The following is a 14,873-nucleotide window of genomic DNA, read 5'->3' on the forward strand; positions in this document are numbered from 1 at the left end:
TCTTATAGTTATCACAAATTTAATTGTCAAATATTAGTTCCAAATGATGCTTGAATGTTTAATTCCGTTTTTTGTTAAGTCTAACAAGTTTAAATTTCGATCTCTTTTAAAAGACTTCAACGCGCTGCAGTGTTAATTACAATTTTAGGACATTATCATTTTCTCAACGCGTATTATCGTGATAAATGATTTACAATTCTGAATTATTTTTATTTAGTTTTAAGCGATTAACTCTTTTTGAGTATAATATTATGTATCGTTGATATGACATTAATATATAACAATGAATATAATATCAAGTTCAAATAAAAGCCTGACATACTTACCTAATATTTCAAATGATATTGTAATGGGTAATTTATCGTGGAAATAACTAACGTATATCCCACTTCCTACTACTACTTGACTACTACGTTGCTTAATTGGATTAAAACATAATTTTATCTTTATCCTCAATCAGTAGGGTTACCGATAACAAATACCATTTAAATATTGATACATTTGTGTTTTATAAGGATTTTCCACGCTGCGTCAGTTTTGATAACACGTTAATGATTATATGTAATATATCCAAAGGGCGATGGAGATACGAAAAAGTTCCATTTTGTTGTTGGTCATAGTTTAAAAGCTTTTGTACATTGACGAAGGAAGTCTTTGAAGTCCAATCGATCGTCATCCATCATCTGCGCCTCATCTTTGATATATACTTTGATATAGGCTTTAAATTAATTAAATTTTACGATATTTTTTCATTGGTAAAATAACTCATAGGCATCATTATTAATGTGTTCACTACATATAATAATTATGCCTATGAGTTACTATCAATCAATCACATACATCGTTTATTTAAAAAAAGTGTATTCAAATGAGAGTACTAGTAGACATGCATACGTAACGTACATAAAATTCATCCTTTTCTCCATAGGGGTAGGCAAAGACCAGCGAACCCTACTTGGTATGATCTTTACAAACTTTCCATACTCCATTCACATCCATACATCTTGTCGTACAGGACCGCCGGTTACGAGTAATACGCGCCTGATCTCTTTGCTTGATATCTCAAGAAATATCAAACCTATTTGCAAGAACGTTTGCTATGTTTTTGACACGGGAACTAGGCAAGACATGAAGGAAATAAGCCCATCGGTCAAAATTGCGCTTTTATTGAAGTAAATTACTATACATTTTTTGAAGCTGTGAATATTTTAAATAAAGTGCAGTTGAATAACATTTCCAACATTTTTCTGGCATGAACTAATAGCGTTACTTTGTAAAATCAAACTGGAGCATCTGTCTCGCGACTAGCAGGGCAGCCAGAGACAGGTTGTCATTTCCTTTGCTCGTTTATCAACGAACTACATGAATTGATATTTTTCAGGCCGCATAGTTATAAAATATCTTTATTCTTTTCTTGCGTTGTGGAATGTAATATAATTTTGATGGATCATTTTTATACTGCGGATTCGATATCAAACTCGTTTTTAAATTGAATGAAATGAAGATTTAAGTCAGCTTATTTTTTTTTAAGTAACCACTAAATAAGGTAACTGTTACTTAAAGCTTATATCAATTACTTAAAAAACTTTTCCACTCAAAAATAGACCCCACCGCGCCGTATGTTGTGAAAGTGCTGCTATAATATGAGATGTGTTCAGCAACCTTATTAAAAATTAAGATTGGTGTGAAGATACTTGTTCTAACATTACCTTGAGTATACATACGTTTCGCAGTTTGCTGTTACGAAGGAGGCTCATTGAAGTTTCATTATCTCGGCTCGCTCTGCGCTCGTCTCATTCAAATTTTACACTGTTGCTAACTTTACAGGATTACAATCTCGGATTATTCTGTTAGAGCCAGTACAATCAAGATCTTACTGAAGTAAGATGTATTTGTGAGCCTTGATTCTGCTGAAATAAATATATCTACTATATTTCTTGGCTAACGTTTATGATATAACGAAGTCTACGAAATGAAATACGCTTTTATAATGCCTTTAAAAACTTTTGGCAAGGATATGTGTGTCACGCTATCATAAATTGGATTAGAATTTAAGGATCTGGATACTTAATAGTTTTTTTTATTGTTTAATGGTATTGTTGCTACGCGATCACTATATTTTTATGATGTCACATTAGTTTCAACAAAACTTTAGTATGCATAATCAGTTAAATCTTATCTTAATAAATCAGATAATAACTTATAATCAAAAATTTACGAATTAAACAATACTAAACTGTATTAAAAAAAGGTAATTAGCTGGCACTGGAAAATCTTTGATGTTAAATTCTAAACCTACACGCATAGAAGGAATCTAATAAATATAATATCACGAAATTATCGTAGTATGTTCAGTAGTCGATGTATTAGAAGCGTATGTTAATTTTATCAAGAAGCCATATTGCAGGAGTACTTACTGTTATTAATGTGCAAACATATCTTATCGTCTAAATCTGTTTGAAGAGAATAATCCTTTGGTAGATAACCGTATTGTACTTTGCCGCAAACAGGTGACATATAAACATTGAGCTGCCTTTATCGCATACTTTACATAATGTTCAAGTATTTGAGAACCGTGAATGAGACATAAATGCAAGAAGGGACATTGAAACTACATTGCCAATTTGTAAAATACTTAATTCTTGTTAGGACTAGTTCATGAACCAGAATTGCATAACTGATTTTCAATTTCCACGAAGAATAGAGTAGCGAACCACCAACTTATTCGATGTAGTCTATTGATTACTTCTCGAAAACTTTCTGTTCTACCAAGTAAAAATAAGTTTTTATTCGGGCGTTGTCTTCGTGGAAATGGTTTAAAGAATGGCTAGGATCACCATCGTTGCTCTCACAACGATGAGGTTCTCGCTCTATAGATTGAAGTCAACGACATGAGTCATGTTTATCTTAGAAGTTTACTTATTAAATTGTACCTACATACATTAAGTATTAGTCTTAAACAAAATGCATGCGAGAGTACGATGTTTATTAAACACTGATACAGCATTATGTATATAAAGAAGTTTTCATTCATTCCGGTTCATATGAACGTGAGTCAGCTTTTCAATTCATCTTTTCAGCAAACATGTTCCATCCATTAATAGAAAAAGCATTCAATGTTTAATACGCTACTATTACGAGTAGGTATAGGTAGAATTAATCATATGAAGTAGATCACTGTTTACTGTATATCAAATAAACGTTGTTCAAAATATTAAATTTTCCTTGCTTATTGTTTAACTTAAATCGAAGTTTGTAACTTTGTATCCAGATAATAATTTCTTGGAAAGCTTTCGGCGTGGGAAAGTTTCGTTGGAACAAATACACAAATATCGGGACTGACCGCTCTCGAGTTATTGACAGATGACTCGTCACTCCCCTCGGACTAAATATGGGACGACTGGCTTTGAACCACTAACGCTAATGTGTTCTACTATACGGATTATTATGTATCCCGGGAAACTCAACTATTATTCAATCAATGTACCTAGTAACGTAAAATAAATTATTTCGTATTTCCCATACCAAACTATAATTCTAAACTAATGAGACAGATTTTAATCGAGCTTTCACGGTTACAATTTAAAGACCCCGGTAATTGTAGAGGGTTTAAATTATCACGCTTTGCTAAAAGGGGCGGAGGATCAATGTTTGCTGTTGCTAAAGCCACATCAATATAATTTGCGTTGGTTCGCCGGAAATTCATGTTTCGTGAAACAAATTTATGTAAATGTGAACGTGCGGTCGAACAAAATATTTTTTTTGGCATATTCGGCACCCTCTTTTACTTGAAAGGGATTAAATTTTTTAAAGAATTATTGTGATAATCTTTTCGTATGATGTGATGACATGTATTGTGGTTAGATTAGTAAGCAAACAAATGGAGAGAGAAAAACAGCCTGAATACGGAAATTATAAAACTAGGTTTGCCTCACTATTCTAATATAGGAACTGTATCTTATGAGAGTACACACAGTCTTGATGATTTGGCATTTAGTAGATATCGCACCAATTTATAGTTAATATAAGGTTAGTTAATAATAAGTATGTATACTAAAAAAACCGTTGATCTATTTTAAACAGATCCTATGAGATTTATTGCAAAATACAGTTACAGAGAGTTCATTATATAACAAATCAAATTTATAGACGAACTCAAAATTGCCACATTGTTAATTTATTACAAAAACGCAACGTTAGGAAAATAAAACGTATCTTTTTTTATATAATAATTTCTTTATTGTAGTAATAAAACACAGTAAAACAAACATAATCGATTTGAATGATCGTTCAGCAATAAATTCGGGATCGCCATGTCTTTTTATTGCTGCCATAAGACGTAAAGTATATTTGCTTGTAGATATATGTGTTTGTATAACTGAGATGTTTGAGAATATCTGCAAGAAACACTGAGTGTACCTGTTACCAAGCTGTTTTTAATTTACCTATCTGCCTAGTTCGACTGCACGAAATCGCTAAACTGTTATGGCTAAAATTTATCCAAATTGTAAAATAATTTTGTTTTGAAATTAACTCGTGCTCCATCTTGAAATAGCATTTGTAGAATATGCAGTATCTAATCTAAAAATGATGACGTAACTAAGTTAAATTTATACAAATGCAAACTTAGTTAAGTCGTCTTCGTTGTCATGCGTCATAGTTTCATAATAAATAGCAGAAAAAGAAAGTAAAATCTTAAAAGTTCATCGTTCGTTGTACTGGAATAATAAAATTAAAAGCAGAGATCGCGTGCCGCCCGCCCTCGCTGCGCCGCTGCGGGGATGTCTGGGACCTTTACTTTCAAACGTAACTACTACATGTACAACAGTCGTGTTCTATATTCCCTATGAACGGTTGCATTACTCAAATATGTAAAATAAAACCATTATGATAAGCTACAGATGTTCGTATTTATATTCTTATCACTTCTACTGACTTATGAATTACATGTAGATGTAGAACTGAAGAGTGCAGACATGGAATACCATCTTATTTGTATAAAATGATGTTAGATCAAGCTTATACCTAGAGTGTAAGGTATCAGTTACAATTTCAGAAAATTCGTATAAACTATTATTTTCCTGCATATTATAAGATTAGGGCTAGAAACCATAAATAAATATATATTTTAGCCATGAATTTAAATTTAATTGTCTGCAGCATTATAAAAGTAACATTATGAAATACTGCGTAGCTTGACGCGGCAACAATGCGCACTTTGTAGAGGTGCTCTTTATAAATTTCAAAGGTGAAATAGTCCATGCCTCAACTTTTATTTAGCGGAAAATAGTGCTGTGTGTAACATGAAAATATATTTGTACATAGTTTGGTGGAACAAAGCCAGTAAAATATTCAGAGGTCGACCGTGCCTATATGCGCAAACTGTACATTCCCAAAGTTACCAACTATAATTCCTGAAGTTGTTACGCAAGTTTGACAATTTCGTTCTACTTGCTAGATGTACTGTGCGTCTATGTTACCTTCATGACTTTATTATCAGTTGTAGTCGAATATTACACTAGTTTTACGACAATTCTCACAAACTTATGATTGACACGCTTCTCAAACATAAAATGGGTCACGCAAGGTTTAAGTCGGAATTGTGCGTGCATGTAATGTATATTATCAATCAATCAAATATACATTTTAATAGTTATTTGGACCACATGTTATGACAAGCTTACTTAATAGCCAAACATAAGTAAATTGGTGCTTTCAGCATTGAAGAAAATAATTATTATATTTTATCAAATTGCCTTACGGTATATGCTAGCAATGTACGCTGCAATAAATCTTTAAATATATATTTCGTGTTTTCCACTCAGCCTGAATTATAAACAGTACCGCATAATGAAAATGGTAGTATATCGTATTGAATTTGAATCGTCTACATGCCTAATTCAAAGCATTTTAAAATGGTATATTTTATTCAATCATTGGCAATGACACTGACAAGTGTAGCGAACCTGCTTTTAAATATTTCATGATATACCGGCGCCTTGCGTTTCATTTCCATGAAAAATCACGGTGAATACAATTTTCTTTGTAAATCTGTCGGTGACGTAAATGCGATCTATTTCCAGGGCGATATGGACACTACGGACAGGTGTCAGCGCGGAACCTTCGCTACTCACCACAAGTTAACTGCACCAATTTACATGCATATTGAATGCTCCTTCAAGTGCTGTAATCATGTCTGTCGCTTAACCTCTGTCGTTCTATTAAATAAAGCTTATTTTCTTTGCGTTTGGCATTGAGATGTTTTGTATTTATGTAACATAACATGATGCTCTTTTATAATTTGGCAGTAAGATAACGCAGCGAGAGATTGCAGGTGTCGCATTGAGCGCAATGCGGCGCTTCCACTAAATCTAGTTTCGTCCCAGTTCACGGCCACACTTGAAAATAAGTTAAAACTTTTAAAAATCTTAGCAACTTGGCATTCAAACTTATAAAACAATAGTAGCGATCAGATTAATAATTCTGAAAACTGTTAACACTTGTAATATATTATGTCGCTCGATTATCGTTCGATTTTAAAGTTGAACTAACTAACTCTATGTAGCAATTTCTTTAAGATTTATTGCGAGAGCTTACATAACATATCTAATCTACATATTAACTAAAACTTATTTCGATAATTATATACGATGTTCGCTCTCGTTTCTCTCTCTTTGTTTTTTTTTAATGTGTATAAAAGCTAAAGTCTACTTTATGTGTACAAGACCTAAAATCTTTTAAAAGATCTTTAAATGAAATCCTATGAATTTGTTTGATCTAAATTATCATTAGAATTACCTATTTAGATCCGCTATATTGTTATTGGAAAAAAGTATGTTTTTACTGTGGTCCCGTTACCGGGCGACAGCAGCTACCGAAAAGTACAAATATCGATCAGACATAATTAAGCGTATGCCCCGAACATACACACATCGTACTACCTCACTACCACCACTACGTAAATCGTAGACCACGTCCATGTAAATTATGGATGGCTACGAACCACAATTAGGTCGTCTTTACTCGCCTCGCTTGTTTACCTCACTTACCATTATTTACAAAACCCTATTTATTTATGAAATGACTTTATAATAAAAGCTTCATTTTCGTCTTTCACGCGTGTAGTAAATTTGTAGTTTACTTTCGCGCACGTTCCACTTCAACAAAAATATTGCAATACCTGTGAATGAACAGCACTAAATCTTATCCTAAAAGCTCCCTAATGCTAATCTTATCAATTATGACATCACGTCGCATCACGCGATCGATATTATTATCCGCGAAGTGTTCGTTTGACAAAATTGAATCGCTTATCGGCGGGTGTCCGCTAAATGGAACGAATTTTGCTCCCCAGAGGGTTCAAGGCCGGGTTTCCTATTCCCTGATGTGTCTCATTCTAATGTAATATTGCCGGTGCGTAGCTATCATTTTATCGGTGTATCGTCATCGCTATATCGGTCTGGAGTGAAATGACTAGTGTTGTTCCAACGTTTCTAGTTTCTAGGTATAGGTTTGCTGTATAAAACAACGTAGCATAGTGTTTTATTACTTTATGGAAACGTTTGTTCGGTTATAGCGCGTTATGGTTACGAACTGCGTGTTGACGTAATTAAAATTCAAGTGTAGTTCATATGAAAGGAAAATATGGTACTTATTACATGTTTGCTGCATAACAAACTAATTGTTATTTCAGTAGCATTCCCTGAAATACTCTTTGTTATTTTTTTTTATTGCATCAAGAAATTCGTTCTTTAACTTTAATAAACTTGAAATTAATTTAATTTTTGGATTATCTGGCTTCTGGTTACAGTAAAACTGTGATATTAGAGTAACTTTCGGGTGGTTATAAAATATAACAGTGGATTTTTTTTCTGCAATGAACTCTGATCATCATGTCAGCTGATTGAAGAACGTGAATAAATGTTGCGACTTATTATTATAACATGTAGTGTTAATTCATAATTAACGACTAAGCTTGTTAATTCTCTTTCGAGCGCCACATAGTCGTTTCCCGCGGTCGTCTTGCGATGAACTGTTAGATAAGCACCTGACGTCTGCCAGCAGAATGCTAGCGTATTCGAAATGACATTTTTAACTGTTTCGTGTTAGTTCTTTCCCTTATACCGACTGTCAATGTTCAGCATTGTCTTACTACATACCTACATAACCATAAAATGTAAACGTTATTCCTTGAAAAAATAAAACTACGAAAGTTATTGCATTGCAAATCGATATTTCGTCGAAGTGATGAAAATAAATTACTTTGCAGATATTGAGGGAAGCACGGCATTAATGACTGCAATTGTAGCGAACAGATTTATTACACTTGTAAATTTTGTTTTACGAACAGTGCAATGAGGTCGGCCAATTGTCCACGAGCGAGGGTCGGAATGTATTCAGAGAGGGTTGTTGGTACCGACACCGACAGGTTGTCGCCACCCCACACTAAACAACCGCCGCATTACCCACGTTCCTTACCTCGTAGATATCGCACGCTGTTTACTCAATACACCACTATCATTTTATTTGACGTGCAATCAATCCCCACACCTTATAATGCCGTCTCATGATTTAATTCGCGACTGGGGTCTATAAATTTATTCAAATATAGTCTATCAGACGAAAAATGTTGTTTTAGATCCTGTCTGAAGCGATGATCCTACATAAATTGCAAATTTTGTTGCTCGGTAACATTGAACTTATAATATCGATCTTTGTCCAAAACGTTATTTTATTTGCTGTTGCTGAGGTGCTACATTTTTCTTTTATTGCTTACTCCCACGCGATGTTTCATATAATTCACATTAACAATTGTTATTTTGACTGAAAAGCATGACTTCTTTTGATAAACGTAGATGACTTTCACTTGCATACTTATTAGATATGTCATAACATTTTTAAGCAATATATTATCCTATGCTGCGTGATACAATGTGAGATAGAGTTATACATTTATATTACCGAAAGTAAATACAGTCGCAAGGTATTGAATGGAGTGTCCAATATGTCGCGTCTCAAGGTGCAGGAAGCGACGAATGTGTACAATATCATATAATAGTGGTTTGTACACACGTGCGACGATATCGGGTGTTATCTCTCGTGCTGTTTGTTCAGGATTAGACGCGCGCCCAGCTAGCCGCATTGTCCACTGTCAAGTTCAAAATGTCAAAGACACTCCTAGTCGAATTATAGAAGGTTATGACTAAACAAAGTTCAAGGCGTATTACATTGTAGTACACATTTAACCCTTCACAGAATTACCGGTGCTACGTGGGTGTATCATATTGACTGTATCTAAATACTTACCCCCGGTTTCTGGGTACATTTAACGGTAGTTTAGCTTTTTAATAGCCTTTTTTTGTATGAGTTTTGACGCTATTGAATAGATAAACTACCGTTAAATGTACCTCAGAAACCGGAGTTAATGTTTTATTTTATAATTTTGTAAGGAACAGAACTTTTTCGTACAATATCAATTTGTTGGGAACTAATTAAAGTCCTATTAGGTGACACATTTTCTGAAGTGCGGTGAGTAAGTCTGAGAACTTATATGTTATGTAAATACATTGTGTTTATACAACTAAGAAAGCTGGCTCAGCTACTCACAAATCATCAAAAAGACAAGGTCTGGAATATAAATATTCCATGTACCTACTATACTTATTGTATTGGCCTCTAAGATTTGGGCTATATTTCAAGCATCTTTAATTTCTTATTTATCCGATGTTTATTTGTCTTTATCGTGCATATTGCAATTCGAGTGTATTAAACATTCGATTATATTCGTGAACGTCTTTCTTTCAATACAGTTCTACGATAACCTGCATAAGTAGTAAGGATTCCTAGCCTACAGTGAAGTACAGTATACATATGTATAGCTGTAGTGTGCGATTGAAGCGGTGCATATCTAATCCTGTCTACACTATGTAATATGGATCAACGTTTAGACGAGATATACCTACGACACGTTTATTGTAAATACTCGCTTATTCCACCGGATGTTTTTTGCAAGCAGTTGAGTACATAACTGCAAAGGGTACGCGAAGGACACAAGATATCAGAATTTCAAATAAGGCGTTAGAATTGTCACGAAAGAAACGCTTTTGAATTATGAACGACCCAATGTATTCAAGTACCTACGAACGAAGTAATATCTCAGTCTTGTAGTATTGCATTTATTCAATGCCGTATTATGATTAAAATATGTTGATGCAAAAAAAAACAATATCTCAATGGTTGACATGTGACCGTGAACCATATGTGACCAAGTAATAGTGAGCCGTTAGCGTGAAAATTACGATGAAATTTCCTAGTCAAAATATCTTTATGAAGTTGCCATGTCATACAAAAAGATATTGGTGGCACCTAGAGTCGTTTCGGAGCGACGATACGGCACGAGGCGCGTGGTCTATAGCGGGTGGCGGCCAGCGGCGCGTGTCCGCCACCTGTCAGCGCACCGGTTCGATTCCCGGCCACCCCACGACCGCCGCCGCCCGCTACCACCTTATTAACCGAACGTGTATTCCAAAATCCAACAACATACATGCATAATGCATTAAATTAGCCGAACAGATTTTCATTTAGCTGTGCTTTTAATTTGGATGATGAAGGTTCAATTTTGGTAATACGTACTTTCATCACGATGAAAAAATATATTGTGAGTTTTACTAAAATAATCAAGCACTTTAGTAACATAACTGTAGGTAGAAAAATGCCGTTTTAGTTCTCCATGATCAAGATTTAGGCAAAAAGGCTATTGGTGTCAGACAGAACAATTTCTAAGAAAAATGCAGTATCGTATGATTTGTCGGACGTGGATCGACATCTGCTGCAACAGTTGACACGGCTAATTATCTGTATGAGGTAACAATTTAAAAGAATACAAGTGTTTGTACGACGTTAGTGTCGAGTTCTGCAACAGTCAGCATTGTTGCGCGAGTGGCGGCATCGTACGATGTTTAGTATTGCTGATGGGGAAGCCCTGAGATTCGTTGTAATTTTCGTAACATGTATCGCGTGATTGTCATTTTACACCTCACATGCACAATATTTGTTTTGCTTAGACATGTCAACACAACATCTACAGGTTATCAATCTGGGACAGATCAATATTTTGTTCAATACTTGCTGTATTTTGGATTTTTGACAATTATCTACATATTTTTTTCTTTACTAATAAATTTCCAATGACAAGAAACATTTTCAAAATAGAATAGATATAGATTGTTACTACATACGCTGTACAATGTAATCAATAATTATACGAAACTAAATGTCAAGGTTGTTTCAGTCTTATAAAGAGTTATGTACAACCTACTTTTATTTAGGTTTAGCGTGTTAACGCTGCCGTCGGCAAACATGATTACTCGCAATGTATTAATAATATCTGTCTGTCACGGCTCTGCTCCGTGGAAAGGAATACCCATAACGGTGGGCTGAACACCTGGGTCGCTCAAAGTTTTAAGGTTCCATTGTGGTATGAGGCAATCCACCCCGTGACTACCTGGCAAGATTCCAGTGCCGCCGAGTCTTAAGTAAGAATTTTCGTACAGAAAATATTTGCTCGTCCTTGAATTAATCCGGGATTACGCATGTCTGAGGCGTGTTACTGGCAGGATAAAGAGACGTCTTAAGTACTCATGTTGAACTAAGTAGTGTAACTTACATATAACACTGGAGGTTTGAGTAGACACGCAGGGTAGGCACGCGCGGCTGACATATGTCACACTACCGCTCCCGCCGCACGGCTGCCGGCAGCCCTTTTTTTACATCAGTGGGCGCTATTAGCTTACAGTTTTTATAGAAAGCCGGTAACGTAATTTAGACTTATTTGCGTTAAAATTCAACTAGTTAAGTTCAGGTCAAATTCTGTTCCTATTAATTTGTTAAAGAGCTTTCTATTTCACTGAATTGGTAATTACTACGGCCTAATGGTATTTCTCTAGCTACTTAATTTTGGCAAAATGATCCAAGTTTTATTAGTACGAATCGCAACGGTACTTTCACTGGAACGCAAGTCAAGGTTAGAATACCGTTGAATACTGGAATAGGGGAGTTAGAATGTCTCTTGGTGAAAATAAAATGTATATTTTCGTTTAAACGACTCATAACCCTATCCTTATTCCGTGCTACTACTGTTTGCGTCGTATTCCAAGAAGCGTGTATTAAATGGCTACTTAAGCTGACCCCTTGTGTTTTGAGGTTTTACATAAAATTACTATCATTAAGTTGCCACCTCCATATGGTCGTTTTGCCAACACGGCAGGTTTCCTACGCGTGCCGTCTCATGTTACAAGGGACTTCAATTAATTGTTATTAGCCCTTGCACACTGATCACCTTCCAATCGAGTGGTTTTATTAATAACACGGTGTTAAATTACAATAACAAAACTCTTAAATTTATGTTTTAATCGAAAATAAGGATTTTATGTTAAGTTGCACTAATGTATTGTATTGCTTACAAGATGATAAACAAACAAATATTTTAATTTCATATCAGATTTTTTTACTATTGTATAAATACTTCTCAATTTTTTAATAGTCTGGAGCTTATTTGATAAAAAAATTCATAAATGCCATTAGACGGTGAAAAAGTTAATAAAAAATAAACTTAATGGCTGGTGTACGCAGTTTTTCGACTATTTATGGCCAGTGCACACTGGTTACCGTTCGTTTTTAATAAAAAGATTTTTATTATGAACAGCTCGTATAAGGTTAGAAGACCGTTTTATTCCTAGGTACCAAGCATGAGGACACATACAAAATATTCTATTATTTGTGAGGGGACTTTAGACAACTATCGAGATAAGCATTAATAAAATATATTTAAAAATTATTACAATTTTATTGTTAGAAAAAGGTTTGAATGTCAATAATTTTTTTGCGTGATATTATTTGACTTCAGTCATTTTCAACTGATATTTTCTAGATACCAAAAAATAACATCTTCGTATATTACTAAAATATTATTGTATTATTACGTTGTTTCGCATACCGGGCCGCTTCGACTGAAACTGTATTCATAAAAACTTTGTTAATTAATTTGATCACCAGTCGCCGTAAGACGGCTCTTTTCCGCCTAGATAAACTTTTTGTTTTGAGGATCCTTACAGTCTAATGTATCGCAAATTACCACCAACCTTTCAAACTGTTTTGATAAATTACACGAGCAATTAGTCCGAGTTAATAAAACGTTGAAAAGCTCGAACGCGCCCGTAATGATCGCCTTTCCACGTAACCATTCTACATCAAATGCCTGTTAGTCGTTCCCATATATCGTTGAATTTTCGATTAGTTAGCAACAAACGACTCATAATTTGAAGTATATTAAAATGTTATCGTTCAGTATACTAATGGTTATCGCAATTTCCGAGTCATAAATTGCACTGAAACTGCATTTCTCTTAAAAGCATATTTGGGTTTCCTAAAGTCGTCCTTGACGCGTTACAATAGGGTCGAGGATTGCATAGGCGTGTTTTGTTTCTACAAAACTAATGCAACATTATCTAGTCGTTATGGTATCTAGTAGCGATGTACTATTAAACCGAATAGTGTGGGAGTAGAAGTGTTTACGATCGCGTGGAAAATACGTTTTACGGCTTTCAGGCAGTAACCAAATGGATGGAGCTCGATAGATAGCCGGATAGACGATAGTCATTTGATATAAAGTTGTACATTTCTGGTTTGATTGGAGCATTACACATGTTGAGACGATTAGTTTAATCTTTTATGTTCATTTCCATGAACTCGGACCGGTTTTTGTCCTTGATTGATTGTTAGCCGTGAACCCCTTTTTATTCTCCTTTATACCGGCCTTACTGATTCCTGGTGGCAACAAGCGGGACTTGAATTCAAGGACTCTCAGCAATCCCTGTATGTATTTTATTTTAGTTAAAAACTTATAAAATGTTTTGCAAATAATGCACTGCGAGGAACTGCTTAACTTGATGACAGATCGTTACAATGAAGAAATTAGTTTAAGTCTTGAAGTTGTCTTACTAACAGACAGACAGTCTTTTCGTCATACGACAAAGTATCTAACATATCGTGTCTTTTAGAAATTTTAATGGTGGGACCTATTTTTGTTGATACACAAAATATAATTCCGTAAGAGTAATTTATACCTTATATACGCCATATTATAAATTAAATAGGCCTATACTTCGCTCCAGGGCATTCCCGAAGGAGTACGTACTATGTCTAACCAGCCAACAGAGAGCCATACGTTGTAATTACACGTTCCCCGACAATGAAAATTTAATGAAACAGAAGCCCAGAAGGCACATCTTCGCGTTTTCTGGCAGAGCGCCAACTTCTGAAAAATAGCGTTTTTATGTACATAATAGTATCATTGCAAGATTTAGGTTTTGAATTGTGAAGTGAAAAGTCAGCAATCCGGAGTGCTTGCATAATACATTGATAAAGAAGAGGTATATCAAACGAAGCAGATAGCTAAATAAATCTAAATGATAGTTATGGGTCGACTGCAAACACGGAAAGACTACAGAGAGACAGTTTACGAGGCAATCTGGAGCATCTCTTTTTATGTTGTAAGCCGTATCTGTGACGGGAGGAGGGCAGACGTGTCGGCGTCAACGCGACGCGCCGGCGCCTCCAACCCTCGCTCCCGTCTAGGGCTGCCATCACTCTGTGCTCATCTTGCAGATAAGAACCCGATTTATTTCTTTTTCATACTAATTAATAGATATTAGCAGATCATTATTTTTACTACACGCTACTTGAGAAGATTGATTTATAAGAATTTGTGATGGCAAAAACAGTCTGAAAAAATGTGGAGTCAGTAATTTGTATTTTTTCTTGCATTTATTTTATTAGTTCTTCTATTTATTAAAAACTTGAGTCAATATTTTTCT

At 34.8% G+C, this 14,873-nt stretch overlaps 1 protein-coding gene across 2 annotated transcripts in view; it reads left to right on the top strand.

Annotated features, from left to right (window-relative positions):
- Positions 1–14,873, top strand: part of LOC142973982 (protein kinase C-binding protein NELL1-like) — a 37,285-nt gene that overhangs the window by 918 nt on the left and 21,494 nt on the right. The gene's annotated exons all lie outside the window — the stretch shown is intronic.

The sequence above is a fragment of the Anticarsia gemmatalis genome, chromosome 7, assembly GCF_050436995.1.
Source record: "Anticarsia gemmatalis isolate Benzon Research Colony breed Stoneville strain chromosome 7, ilAntGemm2 primary, whole genome shotgun sequence".
NCBI classification, from domain to species: Eukaryota; Metazoa; Arthropoda; class Insecta; order Lepidoptera; family Erebidae; genus Anticarsia; species Anticarsia gemmatalis.